Source organism: Fundulus heteroclitus, chromosome 7 (genome assembly GCF_011125445.2).
Source record: "Fundulus heteroclitus isolate FHET01 chromosome 7, MU-UCD_Fhet_4.1, whole genome shotgun sequence".
NCBI lineage: Eukaryota > Metazoa > Chordata > Actinopteri > Cyprinodontiformes > Fundulidae > Fundulus > Fundulus heteroclitus.
In genome coordinates this window covers 4,060,619-4,074,700 of record NC_046367.1, presented here as the reverse complement: position 1 = coordinate 4,074,700, position 14,082 = coordinate 4,060,619, and the positions used below count along the sequence as shown (strand labels likewise).

At 41.1% G+C, this 14,082-nt stretch overlaps 1 long non-coding RNA gene across 1 annotated transcript; it reads right to left on the bottom strand.

Annotated features, from left to right (window-relative positions):
* Positions 1 to 9,375: 9,375 nt before the first annotated feature.
* Positions 9,376 to 13,254, bottom strand: LOC118563652. The gene is made up of 4 exons (XR_004931324.1): positions 12,268 to 13,254; positions 11,220 to 11,301; positions 10,818 to 10,915; positions 9,376 to 10,079 (listed from the first exon to the last, which is right to left on the bottom strand). It is a non-coding gene; the product is annotated as an uncharacterized LOC118563652 (long non-coding RNA).
* Between the last annotated feature and the right edge of the window lie 828 nt (positions 13,255 to 14,082).

Below are 14,082 nucleotides of genomic sequence, written 5' to 3'. Positions count from 1 at the left end.
TGCCCAGTGTGAACGTTTTAACAGAACGATGCACGACATGCTCAGGTCCCTCCCCACTGAAAAGAAAAGAAACTGGAGAGAACATCTCCCAGAGTTGACCCTGGCTTATAATAGTCATGTGCATCGCTCAACTGGGTATTCCCCTTTCTATCTGCTCTTTGGGAGGGATGCACGGCTACCTCGGGACATATTGGGAGGCAAGGACCTGGAAGTGAGCGATGCGGAAAACCTTGATGAATGGGTCCTGGGTCATCACCAGCGACTGCAGACAGCTGCAGACGCAGCTCGGCGAGCTGGGCAGGATGCCTCCATAAGACGGAAAAGGATGTATGATCGCAAAGCGCGCGGAGCACTCCTCAGGCCTGGAGACAGGGTCCTTCTGCGGAACCATCGCCCAAGAGGGAGAAATAAAATTCAGGATAGATGGGAATCAGAGCCCTTCCTTGTGGTGGCACAAAACCACCCTGATATGCCAGTTTTTACCATCAAGCCAGAGGCTGGCGGCCCTACGCGGGTAGTGCACAGGGATCAATTGAAGCCCAGCACTTTCGAGTGCCCCAGGTTGCAGAAAAGTCCCCGACCCTGTCATTCACGTAGGGCCCCAGATGAGTTCATGTCTGATGATGCTGACATGATTTATGTGCCACATAGCCCGGTCCCTACCCCTCCTAACCAACAACTGCCTGACACTCACCCGAAGCCTCAAATGCTGCACTCACCCACCCACAGTACATCCAGCAGTACACCACACAGAGACGCTGACACAAGTGGGAGGGAAGACAATAGTGAACATTCGGGTATAATGGGAGACCACTGTACTGAAGTGGAGTCAGATGCGTCTTTTGACGATGCAGATGAGTCAAGTATTGATGGTGAAAATCAGCCTCTACCTACTAGGCCCCAGAGAAGTTCTAGGGGTCAGCTTCCCCTTAGATTCAAAGACTATATCTTGAATTAAGTGTATGTTCCGTTTTGCTGTTACATGTTCATGTTCTTGCCCTGTATGCTACTTTTGTGTATGTTTGATGAAGAAAAGAAGAGAAAGCTCTCCGGTGGCACACCTGGACTATAATGTACGAGTGGACATTGATCAACATGGTTCAGTGCTGCCGGGAAGTCTTGGTGGTGGCAGGGTTTGAAAAGGGGGAATGTGGGGAAGAGAGTGACTTGCCGCTCGGCCAATGAGAGAAGACGTCAGGTTTGGAGGGAAAACAGGGAGGCGGGGAATGAGGAGAAGAAAAGAGAGAATGAAAAACATGGCAGCGGGTACCGGCAACCAGAGGAGTTTGGCGCAGTAAAGTTCCATGTTTGACAGGCAACCTTGTCCTAAGCAAGTTCGGATGTTGAAACCGTGCGAGTGGTGACAGCTGGCGAGTCTCGGCGAGAAGACGGCGCCGGGGTCCATGAACATTGGTCTGCTCCGATCCGAACAGGTCGAACATTTCCTCCTCCCTCCTCCCCTCTCCCCTCTTCACCGGACTGTGAGTATACCCTGCCACCTGACTTCACGGAAGGCAGCATTGCGTTAAGGAGTTTTTTAACACCTTAAAGACAGAACTTTTGTGCGCCTACTGAGCAGAGCCTCACAGAACGGAGGAAGGATATTTGATTTAAAGGAACTGTGCTTACTGTTGCGTTAATGGACAGTCGGGACACCGTGACGTTATTGCCTGTATTGTTTTATTGTATGGTGGTGATGCATGTGTATGCCTAGACTAATGGTAACATTCATGTTATTTCATTTATGTGGTGGTAGTTTCCTCTTTGGTAGTTCTAGTGAGTAAATTGGGGTTGGCTTACCAAGGTTTACACATTTCCAACCGGGGTGAACTGTTAAATGATTCATCATTTCAGTTAGTACGGTCGCAGGACATATTTGATGGCTTGGAGTTTCTAATGTTGATTTCAAAATAAGAGTTTGGTTCACCCGGAACAGGGTGTGTTCAGGTGCCTCTGAACGCTATTTGGTAACATAATTTTATGTTAATTACTGGAGACAATTTTCTTTATTTTTATTTTTTTTACTGTCCTATTGTTTCAATGAAAACAAACTATTTTATTATTTCATTTACATTTACCAGTCTCTGAGCTTAGAGCTCTAATAAAACATAATTGTTTATTTAAACTGTTTTTTTTATTCTAAGTCGTGGGGTGGGAACATACACATCACACTACCACACACACTCCCATAATCACATACCTCGATTAACTCCTTCTCCCCTTGGCAGTATTAAGTAATACAAGATAGTGATTCTCATGTAAGTTCAGGCTCTTACATCAGCATACACAGAAAGCAAGTCTGCATCATTACTGATCTGCAGCATAGTGGTATCAATTATTTTCATTAACAGTTTCTTAACCATTGGAATAATACAGCATGAAAGAAAAATCAAAATTAAAAAAGAAAATAAAAATAATTTATCCAATCTTTATTAACCAGGAGGTCCAACCATCAGAAATTAACCAAGACACAGGATTCCAGGATTAACCACTAATTTTTCTTCCTGGATTGCCAGCAACTGTTGTAATTTATCATGGATATTGGTCATGTTGTTAGACACATCAGGGATACAAATGCAGCATTGTTCCTCAATTATGTGGCAAACACCTCCTTTATGACCTACCCTCTTGTAGGTAATCTAGGACCAGTCTGTTTTGCAAGGTCATAGTTTTGATAGCCTGTTGTTCCTTTGTCAGAGAGGAAAAACCTTTTCAGTTAAAGCAGTGAGATTTTCTAATTCAACAGACAAGTCATTGGTTCTATGTGCTGCATAAGTAACACCATAATGAGGAAATAAGGTACCCAAGATCCCTTTTGCTGTTTAAGCCTTGCCTTCTGTTCCAGTAACGGGTAAATTGAATCATACGTAGTAATGGCAGGTAGTAAATGAGCTAAAAAGTACACTCCAGACCAATCAGCAGGCAGATACAAATATGATCTAATTCCACACATCCAAACCATGTTCTTAAGACATGAAAACCCATCTGTGCTGGGAAAATGTACCACAACTGCGGTTAAGTTACCTGTACCATGCAGTTTACTTCCATCTGGCAAGCTGTAAGATTAAGGGTTAAAACATAGCGTGCTGAAAATGAAGATCCTGGAATTGTATAAGGGTGCAGATTCTTGCTACGCTAAACAGATGTCTACTCTGTTGATAATGTTAATAAAGTTAAAAATCTTGGTGTTGTTTTCGACCAAGACATGTCATTTAAATCCCATATTAAACAGATTTCCAGAGTTTCCTTTTTTCACCTCCGGAATATCGCCAAAATTAGAAACATTCTGTCCAGGAGTGATGCTGAAAAACTAGTCCATGCATTTGGTACTTCAAGGCTGGACTATTGTAATTCTTTACTATCAGGAAGTCCACAAAATGCAGTTCGAAGTCTTCAGCTGATTCAAAATGCTGCGGCAAGAGTTCTGATGAAAATCAACAAGAGGGATCATATTTCTCCAATTTTAGCTTCCCTTCATTGGCTTCCTGTTAAATCAAGAATAGAATTTAAAATTCTCCTTCTAACGTATAAAGCCCTTAATAATCAAGCTCCATCATATATCAGAGCTCTGATTACCCCGTATGTTCCTAACAGAGCACTTCGCTCTCAGACTGCAGGTCTGCTGGTGGTTCCTAGAGTCTCTAAAAGTAGAATGGGAGGCAGATCCTTTAGCTATCAGGCTCCTCTCCTGTGGAACCAACTCCCAGTTTTGGTCCGTGAGGCAGACACCCTATCTATTTTTAAGACTAATGTTAAAACTTTCCTTTTTGACAAAGCTTATAGTTAGAGTGGCTCATACCCTGAGCTATCTCTATTGTTGTGCTGTGATAGGCCTAGGCTGCTGGAGGACATCAGGGTCTAATTTTCTCACTCTACTGATTTCTACTGTTCTTCAGTCTACTGTTCTCCAGTTTTGCATTGTATTACATTGAAATGACTGTCGTCATTTCAGCTTTTAACTTTTTGCTCTCTCTCTTTTTCTTCATAGTAGGTACACCTGGTCTGGCGTTCTGTTAACTGTGACATCATCCAGAGAAGACGGCTCACCCGCTACTACCATCTAATGTAGAACAGATTACTAGATCAATGTGTGCTTCTGTGCTTTTTTGTCTCTCTTGTTGTGTCTCTGCTCTGTCTTCCGTAACCCCAGTCGGTCGAGGCAGATGACCGTTCATACTGAGCCCGGTTCTGCCGGAGGTTTTCTTTCCCGTTAATGGGGAGTTTTTCTTCCCACTGTCGCTTCATGCTTGCTCAGTATGAGGGATTGCACCAAAGCCATGTACAATGCAGACGACTCTCCCTGTGGCTCTACGGTTCCCCAGGAGTGAATGCTGCTTGTCGGGACTTTGATGCAATCAACTGGTTTCCTTATATAGGACATTTTTGACCAATCTGTATAATCTGACCCAATCTGTATAATATGATTGAACTTGATTTTGTAAAGTGCCTTGAGATGACATGTTTCATGATTTGGCGCTATATAAATAAAATTTTATTGAATTGAATACTACCTCGAAACCAGTAAAGAGTTTCTGTTATGGCAAGTTAAATTAGTCACATCAAAACCTACGTATCCTTTCGGTCTTATGGTGTAAAATGGTCTCCACTAACCTGTTAGACTAATGACTAGGGAAAAAAGCTGCTAGAATATAGGCAATGTCAATAGAAACAGGTACTAACAATGGTTGGTTATCAAAAGCATGTGGAATCAAAGAACACACATAACTCATGTCATTTCTCGTTTTCCGTACAGTCTGATGCATTAGTTGTCACTAGATGTTATGAGCATGTTCATGAAAGTCACTGAAGTGATGGGCTCTCTTCGAGTCAGCCGATGGGTGTGATTTGTGTGATTGGTGTGATTTCTCAGTTTAGCCATAAATTGTTTGTGTTGTACCTTTTCTCCAGTGAGCACAGGAGTGATAAAAATGAATGTGATGCCAATCAACAGTTCTAAAAACTTTAGTCTTCCATACTGCTGCATGTTGATCTTGGCTGCGGAGTCGATTGTCCTTTCTTCTGGTACTCAGTACTTTTTTTTATTTTTAAACAGAAACGAAAAACTAAATAAAAATCCCGCTGCCTCTCACGTCACGCTGCCCTGTTACCGGCCTGGTACAGGTGGGCGGTCGCTGGAAACCTCTGTAGGCAGAGGGTTCGGATCCGGATACTGCTCAGGTGGTGTTCCCTTGAACAATTTGTACTGTGTGGCATGGATCCAGGTGTTCCTTCCTTGGACCATTACAGCAGTGTGGATCACCAGCAGGATCTGGAACGGACCAGTCCAACGCTTTTCTCTCCAGTGGCTTCTTCTGGTGTCTCGGATCAGCACCCACTGTCCTGGCTGGAACTGGTGCAGGATTTTATCAGCCACTGGGGATAACGCAGCTCTCACGGCCTGATGGGAAAGAGCAAAAGAACGTGACAGAACCTTAAAATATTCTAACATTGAATATTTAAAAATTAGCAGTTATTAATGTGGATAAGTTAGTATTGGGTCCTCCTCCCCTGTGCTCGCAAAAATAATTTCAAAGGACTTAGATTAGCTCTGGATTTATTTCTCATCTGCATGTACAGGAGAACCAGGGGGAGAGCTTTTGGTTAAGATAAACCTGTTTCTTCACAACATTTAGCCAGTTTGCTTTTTATTGTGAACCTTTCCTTTTCTACAGCTACTCCTGATTTGGATGATAAGCACAATATGTTTTTAATTAAGGACGAGTGGTGGCCTAATGGTTAGAGCAGTGAGCTTGCACTCAGAGAAGGATGCAAGTACCTGGTTTAATCCCCAGTGCCTGCACTCTGGGTCCCTGAGCAAGACCCTTAATCCCCGATTGTTCCCCAAGCACCGCACAGTGGCAGCCCACTGCTCCCCAAGGGGATGGGTTAAGATGCAGAAGTGAATTTATCCACTGTGAGATCAATAAAGTTCAATTATTATTATTATTATTATTATTATTATTATTACTATTATTATTATTATTATTATTATTATTAGAAACTCAGAAGTTTGCTGATTTCCTGCAGAGATTTGTTTACTAAATGTGTCCCATTATCACTGGAAATTAACTCCTGGACCCCCCAGCGTGGAAAAGATCTCCATTAATAAGGCTTTAGCGACAGCACTGATTTCTGCGTGTTTCATTGGAAAAGCTTCAACATACATGGAAAACATGCCCACGACCACTAGACAATATTTATTTCATTCAACAGGTGTCAGCTTAATGAAATCCATTATCAGATGTTGGAATGGAATATACGCAGTTTATGGCTGTGCAGGAACCCTAGACGGGTTGTAAGAAGCACAGATCAAATAGTTTTTGCAGTAATCTTCAGATATCACTGAAAACCCATTTGTGTACCAATATGTTTTAACCATATCCAGCATCGCCCCTCTGGACGTGTGATCCAATTCATGTGTCCACACCACAGTTTTTTCTTCCACCAACTTACAAGCCTCAGTTAAAGCGATGAGTTGAGCTGTTTGAGCAGAATAGGAGTGTTGTAAAAGACCTGAGCGTAAAACACCTGAGTCAGACCACAGCAAACCCATCTCAGTTTAAACCTGGAGTAGAACGGGAGGAGGAGCCGTCAACATACAATATGAAGTTGGTGTAAGACAAAGGGATGTCTTGTAAGTCTGGACGAGGGGTACAAACAACATTTAAGACAGCTGCGCAGTCATGACTTTACTCATCCTCCTGTGTGGCTGTAAGTGTCGCTGTGTTTAAAATACTGCATCGTTTTACAGTGATGTCAGGCATGTCCAACAAAATTTAGGAAAATTTAAGCAAACTTGCTGCTAATAAATAAGAAGTCTTTTGTTCCAGGAGGATGATAGAAACAGAATGTGGAACAAAAACTGTCAGAGAGTTGTAGCCAACAATGTCACATGACGCTAAAACTGCTTTCTTAGCAATAGCAATAGCAACAGCGCGCAAACAAACAGGTAAACCAGCTGCAACAGCGTGAAGTTTACTGGAATAATAGGCCACAGGTCGCAATTTGTCACCATGAGATTGCAACAAAACAGATGACATGAAATCAGATTTTTTATCCATCATTTAAATAAATGGTTTGTCAGAGTTTGGCAAAGCCAGCACCGGTGCAGAGGACAAGGCTGCTTTCAAAGCAGAGAAAGCCAGTTCTGCCTCAGACGTCCATTTGATTTTACCAACAGTTGCCAGTCCCCGTCCGTGTATTAAAGCACCCAACAGAGATTCAAGCTTGGAGTAGTTTGGAATGTGAGCTCTGCAGTAACCTGTCATACCCAGAAATGACATAATTTGTTTCTTTGTGATTTGTTTTAGGGTTTTTAGAGCCGCTTTGATCCGCTGAGGTGACAACTTTTTGCTTTTATGTTAAAGAACATGGCCCAAAAATGTGACTGCACAAACTGCATTTAGATTTTGAGACTTTATGGCCTTTTTTATAGAGATGTTAAAGCTATTTCAACATGTCTGTCCTGCATTGATTAGCTGATTCGGTACAGATTAACAAATCATCAATGTATTAAATGAGAAAGTTTTCCACAAGTCAAAGTCAAGTCCGTCAGACACAAGGGAAATACTATGTAAGTCATCTGAATCATTATGTCACTGTCAGGTGTCACAGCATTTACTGCTGAGACAAAATGTAAGGCACAGGAGCAGCTGGAAGCTTCCATTCGTATGCATACAAAGATTTATCTAGGGCCCAATGTACTGCAGTAAAGTCAGCGTCCTGAGTGTGAACCGTCAGTCCGTCAGAGATTGAAATGATAATGTCCAATCTACACATCAAAGCTCTATCCATAAGATTTAAAGGACATAGAGGAGACACCAAAAGAAAAATGCTTCAGCTTCACTCCCTGCGGAGTGAAACACTTTAAAAGAAACAGAAAAACTTTCCCTAACTGAAGCTGAGACAGAATAAACATAACAGCCACTGAGCTTTGGCTGTTCCTTGATACATTTAGCACATAAGAGTGAGTTGCACCCGAGTCAACAACAAAATAAATTTCTTCACCTATTACTAGCGTAGAAAACATTTTTGAAGGCATTTCTTTTTTTTTTAAAGGACAGGGGTTTTTATGTGGAGATATGTGCCTGTTGTAGCAGCTGTGGCACATTCTAAGTGTATGATGGCCTCTGTGAGCAAACTATGTGGATCAGTAGAAGCAGGTACCATTTCAGCATTCAAACACAGGTGTAGCGGTGTGTGTGTGTGTGAAGCCTCACGCCCCTTGGCAGGTCCCTTCTCAACAAGGTTGGCCTCTGGATCAAGGGTCCGATCCCCCACCTGTCAGTTGCCGACACCAGGCTGCTTCAGTTCCAGCGGGCAGTCATTCTTCCAATGTCCCAAGTGTCCACATTTGTGACATGCATTAGAATGAGACCACTGTCCACAACTACAGCCTCTGCCCTTGTGTGCATGGCCACATCCACGATGGTTAGATCTTCCTTGTTGAGATCCATCAGAAAACAGGATTAGAGCAACCTTGTGCAGATCAGTGTTTCTTCTTTTTCTTTCCTCCACTGATGACATTACTGCTGAGCAGAGCACGTCTCTTTGAATCCACCAGACGCAAAACTTGACTCCAGTCTCCAGACAAAGTTTACTTTCTGCAGCAAACCTTTCTCCTTCCTCTCTGGGATTAGAGAGGAGGGCAGCGCTGGGTTGGATGTTAGCTGTAGTCCTTGGTCTAAACATGGGCTTCATTCGCTCCTGTCACCTCCAGCATGGGGAATTGATAAATCTGTCCTTCCTTTGTTTACTCGCTGTTTCCCATTTCTCTGGCATGTGAAAAACAGAGAGGTGTGAATAAAGTCCAGTTCTGGCTTTGAGATGACTCTTGTGTCTGCTCTGCCTTGGGCGTGACTGGGTCTGATGAGGGAGGGATCCTCCCGTAGTTTTCCACCCGCTGCTTCGTCAGAGCCGCCCTGCTTGCTGAGCCCGCCTCGCTCTGCAGCCTTGCCTCGGTCCGCATACTGTTGAACAGGTTGATGTCTTCTCGGAGGGGGACAGGAGTCCAGATCCGGGTCAGCCACCTGGAGGGCCTGCAGCTCCACCTGCAATGGAGCGTATGGAAAGGAGGGTGAAGCATCACATGTCTATATGTAATTTTAAACAAGGGGTCATTAGCAGCACAACCAGTATTGTCATGTCTGTTACCATGTCACCAGAAAAAAAATTTTCCCCAGCCCTCTGTTTCAGTTCAGAATTTAGTTTTAGCATTCATTGCAGCACTTTATTCATTTTTCCCGTAGATCTAAATCCCTGTTTTATATATATATATATATATATATATATATATATATATATATATATATATATATATATATATATAGATAGATAGATAGATAGATAGATAGATAGAGATATATATATATAGAGATAGATATATAGATATATATTATTTTTACTTTTTTTCCTAGTCTCTCTCCATCAACTGTTTAACCTTATTTGACTGATTTATAACTTATAAACTTATAAACTGACTTATAAACCTATTATACTTATAAACTTATAATAACTTATTATAACTTATCTTACCAAATGAAAGCACATTCAACACAATCATCTCCACTTTTTCCCCCATAATTTTATATATTGGAGAGTCTGGAGGAGGGGGAGACACCCCCGAGGCCTTTGAGGTTCCGGAACCCATTTTTTTTTACCACAGGCGGCACGTCTGCCCGTCCTGGCTTTCTCCTTTATGAGGTGTAGAAATGCTAAGACCACCCGCAAAACCCTTTGTCTTGCTTGGTCCTATTGTTACCAATAGACCGGGTCCTATTGTTGCCAATAGACCAGCCCTGTTCTCCAGACAGGGTCAGGCCCTCACGCTGATGTTCCCACTCCACCAACTCTGCAAAATTAAACAAGTATTAGGAGATGATGGTTAATGTACAATAAAATGGTTTAGAGTAGTGTCTCACTCAGAAATCATCACAGAATTTTCTTTGATTCGGATCCGATCAGCCAGGAGCAGGTTCTAGGACTCCCCTTTTTTTCAATGTAGGTGGACTGAAGATAGGTCTTCAGGCTGGCCAAGCGTCCTTATCCCTCACCACGCAGTCCTCCTAGCATGCCGGATCCTGCCGACAACGCCAGAATTGTTATGGATATTAATAATTATCAATTAAGTGAGCACACCACTCATGAAAACAAATGATGCACCGTTTGTCTTTAAGTTATTTTAATTCAAAGGCATGAGTGTTTGAATGTCTCTGTCCCCCAACGCAGTGAGGAAACAGAGCAATGAGAAAAAGAACACACTAACTTTTATACATTCTGGGTTAACAAAGAAAGTGGGAGTTATCGTCAGAGGAGTGCAGCCACTGGTACGATCCAGTTCCTATCTAACTCAACTCCTCTCTGTGTCCTTGGATGTGGAAACACAATAGTGAATCTGTGAGCATTAGAGCTTCTTTCACACGGAAATATGCAGGTGCATCCAGACAAGATATGATCAGAGTTACATACATCAATAAAATTTTCACAACACTACATTCCAGAAAAAGATTCAAATACTTATATTTGTAACATTTCCCTTTTGTCTTCTGTGTTTACTTATAGCCTTGCAACAAAATTTCACTCATATGTACATTGTGAATGTGCAGTTGAATGACAATAAAGTCTGTCTTGGTCTAAGTCTTTATTTTAAATTTCCTAAGAGACCACTGCTATATTTTGTGCTGTTTTGCCTAGCCAAACAGCACTCATGTCTGTTTGTGGAGTTACACTGGATGAGTCTGCCGGCTTTATCAATTCTCTTCTGTGACTTTTCAGAAACTTCTAGTTCCAGGTCATCAAATTAAATAAGTATCACTCACAAATACTTTCTCGTATTTCTTGCCAAAGTAGGTGATGGGGCATGAAGAAATATTCATCTCTGCAGAACTGGTAAAAGCCTGGTGTGTTCCAGCTGCACCTAATAACACAAACACAACCTTTTACACAATATTCATGTTCACTTTAGAGGAATCAGAGAAAAAATATTTTACCTATTACTGTTTTCCTCTTCATTTTGTGTAACTTTTTTCATAAATTGCCACATCCTACTATGTTACACGTTTTACAAAAACACTTTTTATGCAATGCTAAAATAAAATAAACAGTAAACTAAACAACAACATATTTGCTTTTTGAAATACATTATTTTAATTTTGCTTTACTGGCTGGCTGGGAATGTAAACTTCATAAAGATGATAAAGATATTTTGAAAGCCTTCTTACTTGTCAGCATGCAGAATCCAATCAGGCACAGTTGGAAGCCAAACATGTCTATGGATCTGAAGCTCATTCTCTGTCAACACACCTGAAAATTTTCATGTCAGCATACTGTATTTACAAAGTATTTAAATATATTTAACTTTTTCAGATATTGTCACGGTACACATCAATCTATTTTATTGGGAGTTTATGTGACAGAGCAACACAGCATACTTGATAATTGTGAAGAGGGAGAAGAATTATATGTGGTTTTCTTTAGTTTTCTTTTTTTTATGAATAAAACTTTCAAAAGTTTGGCGTGCATTTCCATTCAGCCTCAGTGAGTCTTTTCGGGTATGTCTCCACAATCTCCACATATGTTGAGACTAAAATCTTTCTCTATTATTTTTTTGTAAAATGACTCATGCTGAGAATCTGTAACCAGTAAGTTTAAATTCATACCATAGATTATCTGTTGGATTTTGTTCTGGGTAATTCTTATACAGGAATATATTTTCAATCTGACAAATATCCCAACAGCATGAGCCTGCCACCACTATGTTTGACCGAGAGGCAGAGCATGTTCACGGTAAAGTGCGACAATAGTTTTTGTCCCAAGATAGCACTTTATATGCCAAAAAGTAAAATTCTTACAATCTAACAAGAGCACCTTCTTTCAAACATTTAATGTTTGCCCGGAGCACCTGCATCACTTCTAATGCTTTTCTTTCCACAATTATTTTCTTACTGCAACTCTTACATTATTTCTAAAAGTTGTTTCCAGAAAAAGAAAAAAAATTAATTGAGTAAGCCGATAAAAGACAAGCCACACTGATGCTAATAAAAACATATATAACATATATATATATATATATATATAAATATTTTGTTTGCATATAAAATGCAAACAAAATATTTCACTTGCCATACACACAGATTCAGTTCATTGTTGTTTTACTTGATTGTCTGTGATAAGCAAGTTTTAGGTTAGAGAGAATAAAGGTGAAATGATGAACAAATAAATAAAGTCAACCTGACACAATTTGCAGCCAAAAGTTTTTCTATTTCTCACCTTGTGGCAGGAAAGTAGAGGTGCAGCAAAGTCAACCAGCTCAGGGTCTGAGCCGAAATATCTCTGGATTCTCAGGGACTGTTCTGTATGCCTTGTCCTACAGTGTGGAGAACACACAACACTGTGCCTGCCGTATATACATGCAGACACTTGTTTACATGTGGCAGTGTGAAAACACCCTTGCTATTCATCTTGGAGCTTTTTGTCTTCTTTGACTGGCATTTGGCAGGGAACATTCCACTTTCAAAACCCTGCAATTAAGAGAAACTTTTTGGTGGGGCCGAGGGGAGGAAAATGATGCTGTGAAAATGTTAGGTGTCAAGTTTAACAATGCTTTATTGTATGCAAAGGTATGCAGTTTGTGTACCTTTCAGCTGGATTAGCAGGGATATGCTTTAAAATATTTTTTTACTTGACTTTTGGTGATGAAGCGTAGCATGCACTAAGCAATGTGTTTTTAGGTTATTGTGGATTCAGATCACATTTTAATTGTGAGCATCAACTTTGAACTTATAAAATCTATGTATGTATAGAGTACCTTCTCCTATTGGGCAGACTTATTTTGATATATGATCGTATAGTTTAGCAATGATACTTATGTTTCATTATGGTCTATACAAAATAACAACATCTCAAAGGCTCAAACTAATTTTAAAATATATGTGGTCTGGAACGCTGTAGGACAGGACTGTGTTAGACAGACTAATTGTCTGTGATAGTGTTTACCTGCCATTAAGAACAGTTGAATAGCTCAGGTGTGGTCAAATCATTCATGCAGAGCACCACAAAGCTTGCAATGATAACAAAGCAAAACATTAGGAAACATGCCAGACAAACACGCACGAGGTTCAGCTACACAGTAAGGCGGTTCGCAGGCTGTGTCTGTATGTGTGCCAAGATACTTTTGTTATCATTGTCCTTAATGGAAATTTTTGTAATATTTTGAGTTCTGTCTAGTCTGGATTCTTGTTTAGGTTCGTGTTTACTGTTTTAGTTATGTCTTCAGATGCTTCTTAGTTTTGGTTTGAATTTTTGATCTGTTCCTGTTTTGAGCCTCAGCACTGATGTCTGGTCTAATTACTTACTCTGCACACCTGCCTAACTCCACCCGTGCTGCAATTACCTCTCACCGGTTTCACCTGATTCCACCTCCATATAAACTGCTGAGACCAGACATCAGTGCCAGGTTGTCCTGTTGAGTATGGGTGAGTCTCCTCCTGCGAATTCTGTATGTTGGTTTGCTTTTTGGATTTTTGACCCCTGTTTCTCCAGAAACCTGAGCCACTCCGTCCTGTCTGTTCCTGCCTTGTCTGCCCTGCTCATCTGTTTATTTTTTGTGCCATCTTTTTGTTCAACAGTCTGTTTGGATGTTTCCCCTGTTTTTTGAGTTGGTGATTAAAGAGCTTTTTTTTTAAAAGAAACCTCTGCTGGTCTGGCTGAATTCTGGGTCCTTTTCCTCTGATCATTACAATTTTATTTGACAGTTATGAACTCAAGTAAACAATGGGTTCGAACATGGGGGTGGGTGACTGCTGCAATGGCATTTAAAGCTATAGTTGGTAATCCTTTTCAGAAGCACGTTATGTTATTCTGGGTAAAATCGTCTTTCCATCCTAAAAGTATGCTGGTGAAGATTCTCCGTCATCCAGGTCATGACTGGGAGAGGGGTGAAGGAAGCCATTTACGTAAAGCGAGAAAAAAGACCTGTAAAAACTTTAACCAATCTCTGCCATTCAGTCAGAAGGGCATGGATTTGTCAAAGTTTTATTCCTGCTCTCACCCATTGACGTTGGGTGAGAGCAGGTCACCACCTCT